This window comes from Beta vulgaris, chromosome 6 (genome assembly GCF_026745355.1).
Source record: "Beta vulgaris subsp. vulgaris cultivar EL10 chromosome 6, EL10.2, whole genome shotgun sequence".
In the NCBI taxonomy this organism is placed as follows: Eukaryota; Viridiplantae; Streptophyta; class Magnoliopsida; order Caryophyllales; family Amaranthaceae; genus Beta; species Beta vulgaris.
Genome location: NC_079207.1, coordinates 58,614,070 through 58,633,093, shown reverse-complemented (window position 1 = coordinate 58,633,093; position 19,024 = coordinate 58,614,070). Strand labels below are relative to the sequence as shown.

Here is a 19,024-nt window from a genome sequence, read left to right as displayed (position 1 = left end):
AAAATACTAGTTATAACCATTTGGTACTATTTTGCACATACATTTTGAACACACACACACTCTCTCTACAATCTCTTCCTAAATCCTTCACGGACATATTTTTGACTTAATCGTGAGAGGGGTTTTCCTCACATCCCCCATGGTACTTTATGTTTACTTTGTAGAAAACTGCAGTAATACTCGTCACCCCACTCTTGGTGAACTTACTTCGAAGATTGCCACCTGATTGTGCCGGAACACTCAACATCAAGTAAGTTTAGAGCATGTTTTGTTCAATATATCGACGTTTAAGAAACGAAACCAATTATCTAGCTACTCCCTTTTTTTTTCTTCTTTTATACCTTCCGTTTCCTCTTTAAGTGACAACTCCATTGGTTGGTGGTAATGGTTACCATTCCCTTTTCATTTCAAGGCTTGAACCAGACATCCAATAAGGGTAACAAGTTTTGTTACCATTCCCTTCCTCTATTTGATCCATTCTATGACTTGAACCAAACATGCTCTCGGTGTCTCTTAACTCTAGTTGAGTTGTGAGCGAGGGAATATGATTTAAGTTATGATGTGTGGTCTCTTGATACTAGATCGTTCCATCATATGCTGGGTCAGGGGCGGGGCTACCATTATCGAGACTCTATTCAAATTCTCAGATTTGGGGCCTTGACAAGTACTTAAATTAAGTACAAAATTTTATCAAGAAAAAAGTTCAATAAACTATAATATTAAGGATTAAATCACTAAAATTGAGTAATGAAAGAACAGTCTTTTCAACTTTTATTGTGAGTATACTGGTTCAAATTCAAATAAAAACCATATATAGTTGAATTGTTAATAATGGCTATTAATATGACTTTTTATTGGGAAGTGATGACATTAATGAGAATTTTATATTTATAATTTCGGATGAAAGTAAACATTTTGGGATTTCGGAATTTTGAAAAAGCGAATAATGAAAATATGGAGACTTCAACATGAAAATTATTGACGGAGACTTCAAGAGACAAAGCAATTAAAAATTGTCTCTTTAATGTCCATTCAACATAAGAAAAAAGAAAAAGAAAATGAATAATAGAGATTGGAGACATACAACTATCACACATATTTCTTGTAGAAAAAAAACATCACCAAGATTTGAGCTTACACCGCTTGTTAAGAGAGGTCCCTATCTTATTTGTTGCTCATATTGTTTTTGTTTCGATAGGCTGGAGGTACTAATAGTTGTTCTATATTTTTGGGCCCTTTTAATTTGAAGGCCTTGTGTGATTGCCCACACTTCATAGGCCAAGAACGGCCTCTGGTGTGGGACATTACGCTATTTGTTTGATTGTACTACTTTAATTTACTATCAGAATATGTGAGTCTTCCCGCAGGTATTTGCATGTTTAGTCGATCATAGGTCCCAAGAGCTCAAGCAAAAATATTGCTGATTAAAATCGGACCTCATTCTATAGTATCAAAAGTGCTCTGCATGTCTAACTTGATCTAATGTTTTGTAGAAAAGTTTTTCCTTCCATAAAATTTGACTAATTCTTGACATATCATAATATTATGCATGATGTATGTTTGTGGGTAGAGAAAATATGTTTGGGGGTCGAAATTTGGGATAGTAAAGTGGAGAGAAGATGTTTGATATTGGTTTCTTATGAGCTATGAAGAGCGTAAGTGGAGGATTTGAAGCAATCGGAAAGATTGTAGTTTATTGTTACTTCAAGAGAAGCTGAAGTATCCTGCAAGAATAGTAGCATAATCAAGAAAGGCAACATGATGAACTGCAGGTAATTAGTGAACTTTTTGTTTTTGTTTTTCTTTTTGAGGTAATGTATTAGTGGTGAACTTTGTAGTTGTTTGTATCTTCCTGTGCTTCCTGACGAGCTCTCGACATTTTCAACCTAATCTATGAAATAATTTAGAAAAAATTATTTTTAATAAATTAACTTTTGCGCGTTTTCTTAAAATAAGTCAATCTTTCGAATAACTATAAATAAGTTAACCTTGTATTTATTTTTGCTATAAATGAGTTAAATCACGTTGTCATCCTATTAAAATGTGACATATATCATAATTTCAACGTCATTAACTCGTTTACAGCAGAAGAATATACAAAGTTAACATATTATACAATAATTAAAATATTGACTTATTTTGAAAAGATTAACTAAAAATTGACTTATTAAAAATAATTTTTCCAATAATCTAATGGGTGAATTAAATTTTGTGGGAAGGGGTCGTGTCTGCGTACGACCACTTACTGGCGTGCTTTAATTATTGCCAGCTTGCTGTAATAGCGAAAGCAAGAGGCCAAATGAACGCATATAGTAGGTAGAAGCCAAATCCAAGGAAAATTCAAAGTGACACTAGAAGCATTGGAAAAGTATAGATTGAAAATTACCTTTTTGGTCTTTACTTTGACTCCACTTGGTTTAGTAGTTGTGTCAATTTGGATTTAAGGGTAATAACAATTCATATCAACATCTAGATTTTCGAGTTCTAAAATAATATATATAAAGTAGCAAAAGTAATTTTTACCACTAATGTTAGATCAATATAAATATATTCAAGTTGTCATTTTTAAATCAAATTCTTGCTTCAGGTTAGGTTAATTAGACCGGGTTAGCGTTGCGACTAGACGTGGCGAAGCTAACCCAACCTGGTTTATTTTACCCTGAATCTCAATTGGATCAGATTATGAACTAAAATTAGATGAAGTTTATAATGATATGAACAATCTCAACTCAACTCGAATCGATCAAACTCGAAACAGACCCAACCTAAAATGGAACCCACTAGGTTGAAACTGAACTAAATATTAATGATATCAACTCGAATCAATCTGAACCGAACCAGATCCACTAACTTGAAACGGAATACCATAGTTTAAGTTTTATTCATTTTCCTCTTTTATTAAATATTTTTCTTCCCTCATCTTTAATATATTTCATTTTGTGTCCAAATCGAAATTGAGGTTAGGTAGTTTCGCTGCAAGTCAGTTTTACCAAGTCTAACAATAACATAAAAGGAAGTGATGTTATTGCGTTTCAATATACTACATATGTTTCTAAATAATAGTTCCACTTTCACTTTTCGCGCATGCCGATGCAACATTTTAAGCACTAATATCTCTAGTTTTTTTTTAAGAAAGCCGTCCTCCAAGTTTTCTCGTCACCATGGCAAGAAAAAATGGCGAACAGCTGAAGGTAGTGATTCAGGAAAACAAGAGAAGATAATGTGAGGTCCTTGTTCGGACTCTCAGGCATGCGTACTCGATCTATGGATGAAATCATGGGGATTGAATCGTTGGATTTTGGGTTAGGAATTCGAGACCCTCTTACTCTTACTTCATCAATCCAAGAGTTACAGAAGCAATTTGAAATTCGGCACACGTTTAATGAATGGCTTCAATCCATTCATGACAGTGCAATTAATCGATCAATTGTTACACCGGACAATGGAACAATAACATCTCGAGGTAATGATTCTTTTCCTATTTTGCAGCAGAATTTTGTTGATAATACTGAAATGGAGATCGAACATGTTAATGAACCCATAATCATACCTGAGAATGATAATTTGGTCAATCAATCGAATGAACTTGTGCACATTGATTTAGAAGATATTCAGGAGGAAATTTATTATTGGAGTTCATTGTTGATTTGTTATGTTGTGGGTGCAAATCCACCACTTCATGTTATGGAGGGGTTTTTGCATCGAATCTGGAGGAAATATAAGATAGATAAGGTTGCATTGGTGAAGAAGGACATCTTTCTAGTAAGGTTTCTAGCAATGGATACTAGGGATGAAGTTTTAGCTGGTCATTTTTTCTTTGACAACAAGCCCTTAATCATGAAACCATGGACACCTGAAGTTGATTTTGAGAAAGAGGATCTTGAAACTGTTCCTATATGGGTTTAGTTGAAGTAAAATTTGAAATACTGGGGTGAAAAATCATTACACAAGATTGTTTCACAACTTGGGGATTCTATAAAATGAGATGATGCAACAAGGAAGAGAGAAAAATTACAATATGCAAGAGTATTAGTGGAGATGCAGATTGATAAAAAATTCCCTGAAACTATACAATTCTGGAATGAGCATGGAGACATGACTAAAGTGCCTCTGGTGTTTGAATGACATCCTATACTATGTCAACACTCTAAGGGTGTAGGACATGTGACTAAGAATTCTAAATTGAAACAGAGGAAAGTATGGGTTCCAAAGAAAGTGGAGCCATAAGTCATTACAACAACTATTAGGGTTGAGCCTGTTGAATCAACCATGTAATTTCCTAAGGTTGTAGGTGAATCAGGTTCAAGGTCCCAGCAGAATGCAGAGAAGGAAATTGATCGTGATGGTTTTCAAAGAGCATTGAAACCTATCAAGGTTAGAACATCATTAGTTAAGCCTACTAACACCCAATGCTTTCAATGTTTTGAATGTAGTAGAGGTGCAGGATGTAAATGGAAAGGGTGGAGAAAATGGAGTAATAGTACATCAAGGAGGGGGAGATTCTCCTTTACAAGATGGATAAGTTATTATGTTGGAATGTAAGAGGCATCAATACACACAAGAAGCAGATTGATGTGAATAAGATTGCTGTTGGTATTATTGCTCTCTTAGAAACTAAGGTTAAGGCACATAATCTTGGTTTAGTGTATCAGAGAATTTTCAATGGGTGGTGTTTTACTTCGAATAGTAATTTTTCATGAAAATGGGAGAATCATTTTAGCTTGGAAAGCTACTAGTTATAATGTAACAATTGTAAAAGGTTCACGCCAATTTTTACATTGTTACTTAGAATCTATTGGGGGCACACAGGGTTTCTTTTGCACTTTTATATATCCTTTTAATGATAGATGGCAGAGAACATAATTTATGGCAGGAATTAATGCAATTTTAGATATCTGATCCATGGATATTATGTGGTGATTTTAAATGTGTAATGAAACAGATGAAAGAATAGGAGTTGCAGTAAGGGAATGGAATTGAGGGACATTAGAGAATGTATGGTGCGTGAAATGTGGAATGCAAGATGTGAAATGCATATGGAATTTCTTTACCTGGAATAATAGGAAACAAGGGGTTCATAGAGTGTTCTCTAAGCTAGACATGTTTCTAGCTAATCAGAAATGGTTAGATACATTTCCAGCTGCAGAAGTCTCATTCCAAGAAGAAGGGGAATTTGACCACTCACCTACTCTTTTAGCTGTGTAAACCGTTCAAATATTTCACAATGTGGGGATCTTCTTCAAATTTTGAAGTTACAGCAAGAAGAGCCTGGGAACAGAATGTGCAAGGTACCAAGATGTACAAAGTGGTACAAAAGCTTAAAAAGGTGGCAGGAAAGGAACTCAATAAGCTTGGTTTTTCAGATATTCAAGCATCTGAATTACAAGCTTATCATAATATGATTGTAGTTCAGCAAAGGATGCATAGCTAACCAGACAATGAGCAATTTACAGACGCTGAATTGGAGGCAGTCAAGGAGTATCAAGTCAAACCTAAAGTAGATTTGGAATTCGTGGCACAAAAAGCTAAAATGGCTTGGATAAAAGATGGAGATGAGAATATCCATCTCTTTCATTAGAGCATAAAGGCAAGAAGGCTGCAGAAGAAAGTGTATAGTATTCATGATGAACATGCTACATGGTATGATACACAACAAGCTATTGCAAATCCATTTCTAGCATACTATGAGAAGTTACTAGGTGAATATAATACAGAGAGGAAATCAGTTATGCAACAAATTATTCAAGAGGGGCCTATGCTCACAACTGAGCACAAAAATATACTTTGTGCTCCATACACTGCTGATGAGGTAAAGCACGCTCTGTTTTCAATTCTTGGAAATAAAGCACCTGCTACAGATGGATTTGGTTCATATTTTTATAGAGATGTATGGAGTATTATAAATGATGATGTGATTGATGTTATCCTAGATGTGCTCAATAGTAGGAAAATTTTAAAGGACTTAAATAATATTATCATTACTTTAATTTCTAAAATAAATGCCCTACTAATGTAACTGAATTTAGGCCCATATCATGTTGTAACACACTATATAAATGTGTAACAAAAGTGTTATGTGCAAGGCTTAGACAGGTGCTTCCTGATTTGATTCAAGGAGGCTTTGTACATGGGAGGTACATTGCTCATAACATCATGGTCATACAAGAGATGATGAAGCAATATAGGAGGAAACATGTGAAGCCTATTTGTCTTCTGAAGATTGATTTATAGAAGGCAGATGACAAAGTTAATTAGGAATTTTCGAAAGAAATGATGCAGTATTTAGGTTTCCCTCAGACATTGAATTAGTCATGCAATGTGTTACAATACCAAAGTTTTCTCTCATGATTAATGGTTTAATGAAGGTTTTTTTTTAAGTCTTCAAGAGGATTGAGGCAGGATGATCCCATTTCACCACTATTGTTTGGGATATGAATGGAATAGTTATCAATGATTTTGATAAAATGAGTGAACTATAACAATTCAAACTCATCCTAGATGCAAGGAAGTCAAGCTAAAACTGTAACACCCCCAAATTTCTCTCTTTTGGAAAACTTATTTTAATATAAAACTCCTTGAGAAACTTGAGAGTATTACCGCCACGTGATAACGTTAAAGGCTTTAATACTGACTACTAACTAAACTTTAACTAATGCAGCGGAAATAACTTATAAAACTTCTCTTTATTAATATAAACTTAATTGTACAACTAGATAACAATACAAATAAAGAAAAGAAAATAAAATAACAACTCCTTGACTAATTATGATTCCTCACTAGCTCCCCCATATGAAGTATGCATCAACCTGTAAATCTGCTCACCAAAAGGGTCATCACAGGGACAAAGCCATAAAACAAAACAAAACAAAATGCGTGTCAGTAAAAATACTGAATACATGTATATGCGGAAATTTAAATACTTTACTAAACATTCAAAATACTCATATAAACCTTCCTTGGATACTTGAAATAATTTGTATAAACTCCTTGGATACTTGTATAATATAAAGTATATAACCTTGATAAAAATCCTTTTTCCTTGCCTAGGTACCTTGCCTAAAGTGTGCACACCCCCAAGTTTAGTATTCCTTACTGAGTCTATTACGAGGGGAACTACCTTGTCCACATGACTTATACAAAAAGTACATGGGTAAATAATATAATAGCTACCGTTCTTGCTAATAAATAACAAGCCGTGGCCTCTTTATAAATTGTGATCATAAAAGATCATATAACTAAGAAAAATCTTTCGGAAATAATCCTCCTTTATAAGAATAGTAATTCTTTTATAAACTTTAGCCATATAAAAGGCATAAAATTAATAACTTGTTCATACAATTATCCTCTAAATACATTTATAATAATATTAAGAAGAATAATAATTCTCGTGCTAGTAAAGTTAAAGAATTAAATTTTATGCGACAATCATCATGAACCAAAGATAGATTTCACATTCCTACTGTCATGCAGTATTAGGTTGTCAACTAACAATCCAACTCAAAGCATATCTTTAGAAATTAATTGTAACCTAGTAAATGGACAAAGAATCATGACACAAGTTTGTTTAACGCATATACTGTAATACTACGTTTTCAGCTAACCATACCATTCAAAGTATACATCTTGAAGATTATTTATCACTTGACTTTAGTAATGCGGTAACGACGACAAGAAATTATACAACTTAACGCATTGTCAATTAGTCGAAAATAAAGTAAGTTGTAGACTGCTAAATGTTTATAAAGAAAACATAAACTTGTATATCATGACTAATACTCATAAAATATTTACTCTAAAAAAAAAACTAACTTAGAAACATGATACTTCACATGCCAAATATAATATTAAGAATCTACATATACACGCACCTTTAATAATAATAATTACTAGGGAGAAAAATAGAGAAGGTAGGCTAAGATGGAGAGAGAGTTTAAACTTGAGAAAAGAGATTTATTCCTCAAATTTGGTGTGAAGAATATGGTGGGTGGAGACCCCTATTTATACTAGTTGGGTAAATAGGATAAGAATAGGAATAGGAACGTAAAAGATAGATTTTTGAGAAAGGATAATTATTTTAGCTAGGATAAACTATCCTTTTATGATAATATAGTTAGAATAAAGGAATATTCCATAAGATAAATAATCTAGATGCTAATTAATCAAAAGATAAAACCAACAATTAACCAAAAGATAAAGGAAAACAAGGTAACCAACTTTTGGTCAAGAAGAGATTAGCTCCCTGCGTGAGCTGCGAAGCTTTTATTTTATTTTATTTTTATTTTTTTTTTCCTCTTTTTATAAAATCCTTTTTTTCTTTAAACCCTTTTTTTTTCTTTTCTTTTTGCAAACCTTTTTGGAATAGTTTTTAAAATATTTTTAATTTATTTTGAACAAACTACATGAATATAAAACTCAGGAAAGTTAGGTCCAAAATTCATTTGGGCTAAAATTTATTTTAAATACCCAAAATCTTTCTTATAAAAGCCTTTTTAATAAATAATAAGCCTTTTTAGTAAATAAAACCTTTTTAAAAACTAAAACTTTTATAAATATATAAATAATAACTTACTAAAATACGGAGTATTACAGACTACCCCCCTTAAAAGAAGTTTCGTCCTCGAAACTTGACGAAACTTGCAGCAAGCAAGTAAAAAATATAGCAATTACTTTACATATACCAAAATTTTTCTATTAAAGTTAGTTCGCTTACTTAATAACTCATAAAGTAAGTAAAAATTAGGTCAAAAATAGTGTTTTAAGTTAAACGCGCGAAACTCTATCGTATTCTACTCCCTTAAAAGGAGTTACGCCCCCGTAACTCGCTAAGGCTTAAAACTTTATTGAAAATTATTTAGCAACTTTGTAATACAAAAATATAAGAAGCTTTGCTGGAAATGTAATAATAAAACCACTAGAGAGATAAGACTTTCAAAAATATCTTTTAAACTTTGAAAAATATTAACCTCTATTTCAAGGTATTCGAAATAATTGCCTTCAATAATGAATCAACATAATAAAGAAAGTATTTGAATAAGTACAAAAGATGGTTTATGACAAACTAAAAAGTTTATACAATTTGAGTAGGAAAATTTTCCAAATTCTTGAAATAATAAAGAATTAGAAACTGATACTAAAGACAAGTTTTGTAGGAAAACTATTTGAGCAAATACTAATATATTATCAAAATGCTATAATATAGTGAGAACAAAAGAACTTTATAAAACCTTTCGTAAGCTTTACTCGAAAATACACTATTCAAACAACTTTTTCCTTTTGTTTGTAAAATACGTTTGCTTTCTCGTCAAAATTTAATGAGCTTCACAAAACTCATGAAGGTATCACAATGAATATCAAAAAAATAAAAAAAATTACCTTTGATCCTACTTGATTAATCAAAATCAAATCAATTCATCATTACTCACAAGCAGCAAAACTTGTTAGTATATATACTAACACAATATATAATTGAAGAAAAATAGACTTTCTTACTTAGATCCTCAAAACTAAAACTTCTCGAAATTCATCTTCGATTTTTCTCTTAAAGTACCATAATTAATAAACTCTCAAAAATAGACAATACTCAACTAGGACTTGAGGTAGTAACTAAACAATCTTTTCCTGAAAATTCATACCATCTTCATTCAATAAAATTAACTCCTTCACTAATATAAACTCAATGCTTAAATCCATAATAAAAAATACGACTATTTTTTTCCAAATCAATTACCTTGATTGACTAGTTCTTCCCTTTTCTCCTTTATTAAGCTCCAATTTTCCCAAAAGAATATATTTCTTCTATTATTAGAGTCACTTATTTCAATAAGTGATATACCTGATCCTTATAATCACTCTATCTTTCATATTGCCAAAACAACAATTATACGCTATCATTCAAGCAAAAGTTTAAGACTACTCCCAAAAATAATACTCCTCTTGACCTTCAATAATCTCCAAAATCAACTTAGAATACATTTAGGGAATTCTAGTATCTTACTTCACCTTTGAAAATAAAAATGATCTAAAGGAACCTGCTAAAGTTTCAAATATGGTCTACTTCGTACTTTCTTTGCTTAATTATAACAACGATAACTCTTTTTAAAATATTTGCGATTCAGCATAGGGGAAAATTCCTTAATTAAATCCAGCTTCAAATATGGTATCTCATATGCTTATAAGGTCCTCATAATATTCCTTATTTTGTCACCTTTCAAAGGTTATCTCTATATCATTGCTAAGACGGTGTTGACTAAATCCATAAACAAAATATATAACTTTTCTAAATCTTAATAATTCCTCCAAGCTGGTATAAACCATTGACCTACTACTAGTTTCCACAAATTATAAAATTTCTCTTCCTTACTCATGTCAATAAACATTAAAGATCATCAAACTACATAAAACTTCAAATGACTAATTTCACAATTCTTAGCACATAACATAATGTATTACTTTCTTCACTCCTACTAAAAAAACAACAACTAAATTTCTTTCCCTTAAAGGAATAAACTAGAACAATCTTCACCTTTAATGGATCTCAAATAGTCAACTTGGCTTACTTTGAAGTCATATGTTCTCCTAACACTTATAAATCAACAAAATAAACATATTGACGCTTTACACAATGTATATAAATCACTTTGCATGAATTAGATCACATGCATACTTGTCATTTAAGACATTAAATAACCAAGTTCATCTCATAGAAAATATACATGCCAAAAAAAAGTATGTCGTAAGAAATGGTAATACCACAACTTGCAAGTAGCTCCTTAATAACATGTCATGAAAGACAGAATAATAACTCGATTCTTATAATAAACAATAAACTCTTTCTTTTGCTTATGAAAAATACGAAGATTTTTCATATTAACTTGACAATAAGTCAAACTTCCTTAAAATATGTTCAAAATAATCATTAAATAGAACAATAAATGCTAAACAGATCTTTAAAAGAAAATCAATACTTTATAAAAAATTTAAGCTTTGTAATTCGAATAATTATATATAGATTTATAAGATAAATACGGATTGCATGTTGACATAATAGTCAAAATAAAAATAACATTTGAACTATAATTTCAAATGAATCGATTTTTTTTTTTTTTTTTTTTGGAATTCCTATATGAAAAAAAAACTTTGTTTGATATTCTTGAAAAATACATATATACGTATATGACCAAAAGAGTTGTTTATTTGAGTACTAGGCTTAGTGTATGAATAATTAATCGAGTGAGTTCCCAGGAAAGAGAGGTGCGGCACAAACGGCCAACTTAAGTACCAAGTCTTTCCTTAGCCAGAACTTTCCTCAGAAAAATAAATCCACATACTTATTCCGTTCTTCCAAAAATATAAATAAGAAAATATTTATACTTGAAAATATAACTATTTGCTTTAAAGAAAGAAGTTCTTTTTCACATAATATAAAATGCAAAAAAAAAAAAAAAAATGCAAATAAAATGCGAAATTCTATCTTATATGCCCTTCCTCGATCTACCCATACTCTCATTAACTGCTTATTTTATTTTAAAAAAGAACCTGGAAAACTGATACCACTTTGTAACACCCCCAAATTTCTCTCTTTTGGAAAACTTATTTTAATATAAAACTCCTTGAGAAACTTGAGAGTATTACCGCCACGTGATAACGTTAAAGGCTTTAATACTGACTACTAACTAAACTTTAACTAATGCAGCGGAAATAACTTATAAAACTTCTCTTTATTAATATAAACTTAATTGTACAACTAGATAACAATACAAATAAAGAAAAGAAAATAAAATAACAACTCCTTGACTAATTATGATTCCTCACTAGCTCCCCATATGAAGTATGCATCAACCTGTAAATCTGCTCACCAAAAGGGTCATCACAGGGACAAAGCCATAAAACAAAACAAAACAAAATGCGTGTCAGTAAAATACTGAATACATGTATATGCGGAAATTTAAAAACTTTACTAAACATTCAAAATACTCATATAAACCTTCCTTGGATACTTGAAATAATTTGTATAAACTCCTTGGATCTGTTATAATATAAAGTATATAACCTTGATAAAAATCCTTTTTCCTTGCCTAGGTACCTTGCCTAAAGTGTGCACACCCCCAAGTTTAGTATTCCTTACTGAGTCTATTACGAGGGGAACTACCTTGTCCACATGACTTATACAAAAAGTACATGGGTAAATAATATAATAGCTACCGTTCTTGCTAATAAATAACAAGCCGTGGCCTCTTTATAAATTGTGATCATAAAAGATCATATAACTAAGAAAAATCTTTCGGAAATAATCCTCCTTTATAAGAATAGTAATTCTTTTATAAAACTTTAGCCATATAAAAGGCATAAAATTAATAACTTGTTCATACAATTATCCTCTAAATACATTTATAATAATATTAAGAAGAATAATAATTCTCGTGCTAGTAAAGTTAAAGAATTAAATTTTATGCGACAATCATCATGAACCAAAGATAGATTTCACATTCCTACTGTCATGCAGTATTAGGTTGTCAACTAACAATCCAACTCAAAGCATATCTTTAGAAATTAATTGTAACCTAGTAAATGGACAAAGAATCATGACACAAGTTTGTTTAACGCATATACTGTAATACTACGTTTTCAGCTAACCATACCATTCAAAGTATACATCTTGAAGATTATTTATCACTTGACTTTAGTAATGCGGTAACGACGACAAGAAATTATACAACTTAACGCATGGTCAATTAGTCGAAAATAAAGTAAGTTGTAGACTGCTAAATGTTTATAAAGAAAACATAAACTTGTATATCATGACTAATACTCATAAAATATTTACTCTAAAAAAAAAACTAACTTAGAAACATGATACTTCACATGCCAAATATAATATTAAGAATCTACATATACACGCACCTTTAATAATAATAATTACTAGGGAGAAAATAGAGAAGGTAGGCTAAGATGGAGAGAGAGTTTAAACTTGAGAAAAGAGATTTATTCCTCAAATTTGGTGTGAAGAATATGGTGGGTGGAGACCCCTATTTATACTAGTTGGGTAAATAGGATAAGAATAGGAATAGGAACGTAAAAGATAGATTTTTGAGAAAGGATAATTATTTTAGCTAGGATAAACTATCCTTTATGATAATATAGTTAGAATAAAGGAATATTCCATAAGATAAATAATCTAGATGCTAATTAATCAAAAGATAAAACCAACAATTAACCAAAAGATAAAGGAAAACAAGGTAACCAACTTTTGGTCAAGAAGAGATTAGCTCCCTGCGTGAGTTGCGAAGCTTTTATTTTATTTTTTTTTTATTTTTTTTTCCTCTTTTTTAAAATCCTTTTTTCTTTAAACCCTTTTTTTTCTTCTTTTTGCAAACCTTTTTGGAATAGTTTTTAAAATTTTTTAATTTATTTTGAACAAACTACATGAATATAAAACTCAGGAAAGTTAGCTCCAAAATTCATTTGGGCTAAAATTTATTTTAAATACCCAAAATCTTTCTTATAAAAGCCTTTTTAATAAATAATAAGACTTTTTAGTAAATAAAACCTTTTTAAAAACTAAAACTTTTATAAATATATAAATAATAACTTACTAAAATACGGAGTATTACAAAAACATAGGCGTATTGCTGATGATTTGATACTATGCTGTAAAGGGGAATCCACTTCTTTTTTCTTGATGTTAAGAACTTTTAATATCTTTTTCGAGACTTCAGGATTAAAAGTTAATGTGCACAAGCCAGCCATGCATACATGATACATGTGGTATGTCAGAATCAGATGTCATAAGAATTGCTGCAACTTCTGGATTCTCACAACAATCATTTCCATTTATGTATTAGGTGTGCCTATCTGTGCTAGAAAGATTTCTACAGCTCAATGTGAAGCTTTAATTAACAAGATAATAGGGAGAATTAGAGTATGGAGTAGTAGGATCTCTTAATTAATTCAGTTCTCCTTAGTTTACATTATTATTGGTCACAAGTATTTGTGCTACTAAGGAAAGTACTCACTGAAATTAATAAAATCTGTAGAGCATTCTTGTGGGGGTGGATATGCTTATTCTAGCAAAGCAGGTGTTGTGGCCTGGGAGAAATTATGTGCTCATAAAAGTGCAGTAAGTTTAGGGTTCAAGAACATAGTTACCTGGAATACATCAAGTCTGGGTAAGTATGTATGGGCTACGTCAACCAAGTAGGATAGTGTTTGGTTGAAATGGATCAACTCTGTTTTTCTCAAAGGGGCAGATTGGTGGAACTATAAGCCCAATACAGGGGCTAGTTGGTCCTGGAATAAAATTTGTGGAGTGAATTAAGGAGCAACTGAAACATAAGAAGAATTGGTGCAGATGGATCAATACTCAGTTAAAGCAATTTATGAGAAGCTAATAGGTGAAACTGAAAAAGGGAACTGGATAGTTCTATTGTTTGGAATAGGCTTAATGTGCCTAAACATAGATTTATAATGTGGTTGTCTATGCAACAAAAGCTTCAAACTACAGCAAGATTAACAACCTTTGGAGTATGTATTTCAGCTAACTGTTTGATCTGTGATGCAAACACAGAAGATCATGCACATCTTTTCTTCATGTGTGTATTCAGTGTTAATTGTCTAGGTCATATTAAAGCATGGTTGAGTATCCAGGCTACTATTAATGATCTACAACAACTTTTGAGATGGGTGAAGAATAGTAGAAGATCTAAGTTTCAAAAGGATCTACTCCAAGCCAGTATTACTGCATTAGTTTACCTTATCTGGCAAGCCAGAAATAAAGTATATTTGGAGGCTTATGTACCTAGTATTCACAGAACATGTGAAGAAATCAAAGGTATTGTTAGAGTTAGGATCTTAGTTGTTATGCCATAGAAAATCTCTAGGAAAGAACAGCTTTGGTTCAATAGCCTTCACTAATGTTTAGATAGTACTACTGTAAGGTGTTGGAATTGTATGAATATCTTGTTGGCTTATGAACTAACTTTGAGCTGAAGGGGTCCAACCTAGTTGGTTCGCTTCCTCTTAGTTGGTTTTAGGTTGTAACTCTTTGCTCTAATTAATATAATTACTTGCTTAGCAAAAAAAAAAAAAATCTCTAGATTTGTATTTGTAAAAAATTATAAGAAATTGATATTATAAAAGTACGTATCGAGATGAATCAAATAAGATATCACATGACTATATATATTTTTTGCTCATCAATAGCTAATGTTAGCCAAATTGAAACTTGTGAATAGATTGAAAAGTTAAAGTGTCACCATTATTTAGAAACGGAGTAAGTAATAAACTAAAATCTTTATGGATGAAATTTGTGATGTCACATGAGGATAGGTTTCAGCAATGCCCCTAAACTCCATGAAAGAGCCATAGTTTTAAGACCCATAATTTTCTTTTTGGTGTGTGAAAGTATGTAATATCGGAACTACCCTATATAAATCCAAGTTCTTATCAAAATACTTCCTCTGTCTTTTAAAATCCTACATTGTCTTTTGCACAAGATTTTAGGCAATGTAACTTTCAAACTTTTTGAGGGCACATTTTGACTGATTTAATGTAAAGTAAGGGGAAAAAGTGAAAAACTAGTACTTTTTGGTGGAAAAAGTGAAAAAAATAAATAGGGTGTATTATTATTACTTTTCCATGGGCCAAGTGCTTCAAATAAGAAAAACTAAAACAATGTAGCAATTTTAAAAAAGTTAGAAGTACATCCGATCCCTAATCCCGACTATTGATAAAGTTTTTTCCCTTATTTCAAAATAGAGTCATCAGAGATCACGATAACAAAGTCGCGTGACGCTTTATGTTTCTCCACACCCAACATGACCTACACACGTTGATCTATTTCATTTATATGAGCATTAATGTCAAAGAATTTGCTACCCTATTAGCGATGGGTGTGGTTGCGATAAGGGCCACCAAGGGCGTGGGTGCGGTAAGAGCCGCCAAGGGCGTGGTCAAGGGGGAGATCGTGCCTCTTGAAGATCACATGTAGAAAGCCACATTCGTGATGACCATCAACATTTCATGCTACTAATCTTCGTGACAGTAGTGCTGCATCAACATTAGCAGCCCTTCTTGGCCCTTGGCAGGACGACGCTTGTATAAAGGCTCACTGTGTGGATAGTAACCAAGTACCAAATGGGACACATGTATCCCATGTCTGCTAACATTATACTAACTGCTAACACTATATTAAGACACGATCATTGTCGGAAGATCTGGATCAAAGTCTATAGGGGACCGACAACGTTCTTGGCAGCCATCGAATACGACAAATGAGGGAATCTTCCTTTAGTATGGCTCATCACAACTATACACATGGACAATGTTTAGACACCCTGTCAGAAAAAAAAATACTAGTTATACCCATTTGGTACTATTTTGCGCATAAATTTTGAACACACACACACTCTCTCTACAATCTCTTCCTAAATCCTTCACGGACATATTTTTGACTTAATCGTGAGAGGGGTTTTCCTCACACCCCCAACCGTACTATATGTTTGCAGATTTTCGCAACAGTCGTCAAGCCACACTCGGTGAACTTACTTCAGAGATTGCTACCTGATTCACTGCCGGGACACTCAACATCGAGTAAGTTTAAAGCATGTTTTCTTCAATATTTTGACCTTTAAAAAACGGAACCAATTATCTAGTTACTTCTTTTTTCTTTTTTTTATACCTTCTGTTTCCTCTTTATGTGACAACTCCATTGGTTGATGGTAATGGTTACCATTCCCTTTTCATTTCAAGGCTTGAATCAGACATCCAATAAAGGTAATAAGTTTTGTTACCATTCCCTTCCTCTATTTGGTTCCATTCCATGACTTGAACCAAACATGCTCTCGATGTCTCTTAACTCTAGTTGAGTTGTGAGCGAGGGGGAATATGATTTAAGTTATGATGTGTGGTCTCTTGATACTAGATCGTTCCATCATATGCTGGGTCAGGGGCGGGGCTACCATTATCGAGACTTTATTTAAATTCTCACATTTGGGCCCTTCACAAGTACTTAAAATAAGTACATAATTTTATCAACAAAAAAGTTCAATAAACTATAATATTAAGGATTAAATCATTAAAATTGAGTAGTAAAAGAACCGTCTTTTCAACTTCTATTGTGAGTATACTGGTTCAAATTCAAATAAATAACTCAATTATATAGTTGAATTGTTAATAATGGCTATTAATATGACTTTTTATTGGGAAATGATGACATTAATGAGAATTTATATTTATAATTTCGGATGGAAGTAAACATTTTGGGATTTTGGAATTTGGAAAAAGCGAAGAATGAAAATATGGAGACTTCAAAATGAAAATTGACGGAGACTTCAAGAGACAAAAAGCAATTAAAGATTGTCTCTTTAATGTCCATTCAACATAAGAAAAAAGAAAAAGAAAATGAATAAGAGAGATTGGAGACATACAACTGTCAGATATATTTCTTGTAGAAAAAAACATCACCAAGATTTGAGCTTACACCGCTTGTCAAGAGAGGTTCCTATCTTATTTGCTGCTCATATTGTTTTTGTTTCGATATGCTGCAAGTACTAGTACTTGTTCTATATTTTTGGGCCCTTTTAATTTGAAGGCTTGTGTGATTCCCCACACTTCATAGGCCAAGAACGACTTCTGTGGTGGGACATTACGCCATTTGTTTGATTGTACTGCTTTAATTTACTATCAGAATATGTGAGTCTTCCCGCGGGTATTTGCATGTTTAGTCGATCATAAGTCCCAAGAGCTCAAGCAAAAATATTGATCATTAAAGTCGGACCTCATCTATATATATATCTAAAGAAGAATCCTTCAGACCACGTGTCGCAAAGTTAGAGATTTCAATCCCACGTGGCATGACGTGGCATGCTCCGTTGATCAGTATTTTTTTGAAGCTCAATTAGAGTGTCCAAGTGTCAAGGCAATCAAAGAATATGAAATTCCCTTAATCACGCATATTCCTTCCCTTAAATCACCCATATATAATTGATTCAGTAATCTATATAAATGACGTCAATTACAGATTTTAATTGATACGTAATATATATAATTAAGGAACAGTAACATTTCCATGTCCGATTTATTCCTTCCCTGAATTTATTCTTTCTAATTTTATGTACATCCGATTTTGCCTATCTAATTCATATATATGGTAGTGAAATCAAAATATCAATCAAGGATGATTTCCATGTCCATGATTTCCGCTAATTATACACATTTCCACTGAATATGTATTGAAGCTTATTGCATACATTTTGGCATGGAATTGATATAAATAGGGTCAATTGAAATCTATGAATCATTTTAGAAACCACCACAATGCACAATAGAACTGAAATAATGCTCGACCACAGTGGCACGCAGAGAAGCAACAACAACAACAACAATCCAACTGCAACAGCTATACATTGGAAGCAAACGACGACAGTGGAAGATGAGAGATAAAATTCAGAAGCACCAAGTCAGTAACAGCAGCAATGCAACTGTAGGTAGTCCACGAAGAAGAGGAAAGAGAAAATCCACGAGCACCACATCAGGAGCAGCATAGATTAATGATAGAGTTCATCTAAACATTGGAATTTAGAAGCAAACCACGGTGGAAGAAGAGAGAGGGCATTCAAATAAACTATATTTTTGTACTTAATGTAAAAGTTTTAGATTTGGAATAAATGCATAATTTACATTTATAAACTTTTATGTACCTTCTATAAAACTGATGTTGGAGGGTTCATACTTCGTACATAAGACAGGACCAAATTCAAAAATTCGTTATCTAAGATATGGCGTTCAACAATCCAATAACGATGAATTAAAAAAACTACCTCAAAAAGCAAGCAAATAATGGATGAAAAGTATAACTTAAAGAAATAAAAAATGGGAGTTGAGGACTGATGACGAGAGAGAAAGCCAAATAGAGAGCAATCACAACTGACCTCCACTTCATCTAACACTTGCGGCAACACCAGAAAATGTCAAGTGGACAAGAGGAGTGACAAATAAACATGGGCAGCAGTACATATGGTGATGTTCT

At 32.2% G+C, this 19,024-nt stretch overlaps 1 long non-coding RNA gene across 4 annotated transcripts; it reads left to right on the top strand.

The window, feature by feature from the left end:
• Positions 1–916: 916 nt before the first annotated feature.
• Positions 917–18,727, top strand: LOC109135357 (uncharacterized). 4 transcript variants are annotated; one of them, XR_002040285.3, is made up of 4 exons: positions 917–1,772; positions 3,133–3,463; positions 16,503–16,587; positions 18,348–18,727. It is a non-coding gene; the product is annotated as an uncharacterized LOC109135357 (long non-coding RNA). The 4 variants fall into 4 exon arrangements; XR_007275752.2 differs by having other exon boundaries at positions 18,302–18,727; XR_007275751.2 differs by having other exon boundaries at positions 3,137–3,463; positions 16,503–18,727.
• Positions 18,728–19,024: the final 297 nt, after the last annotated feature.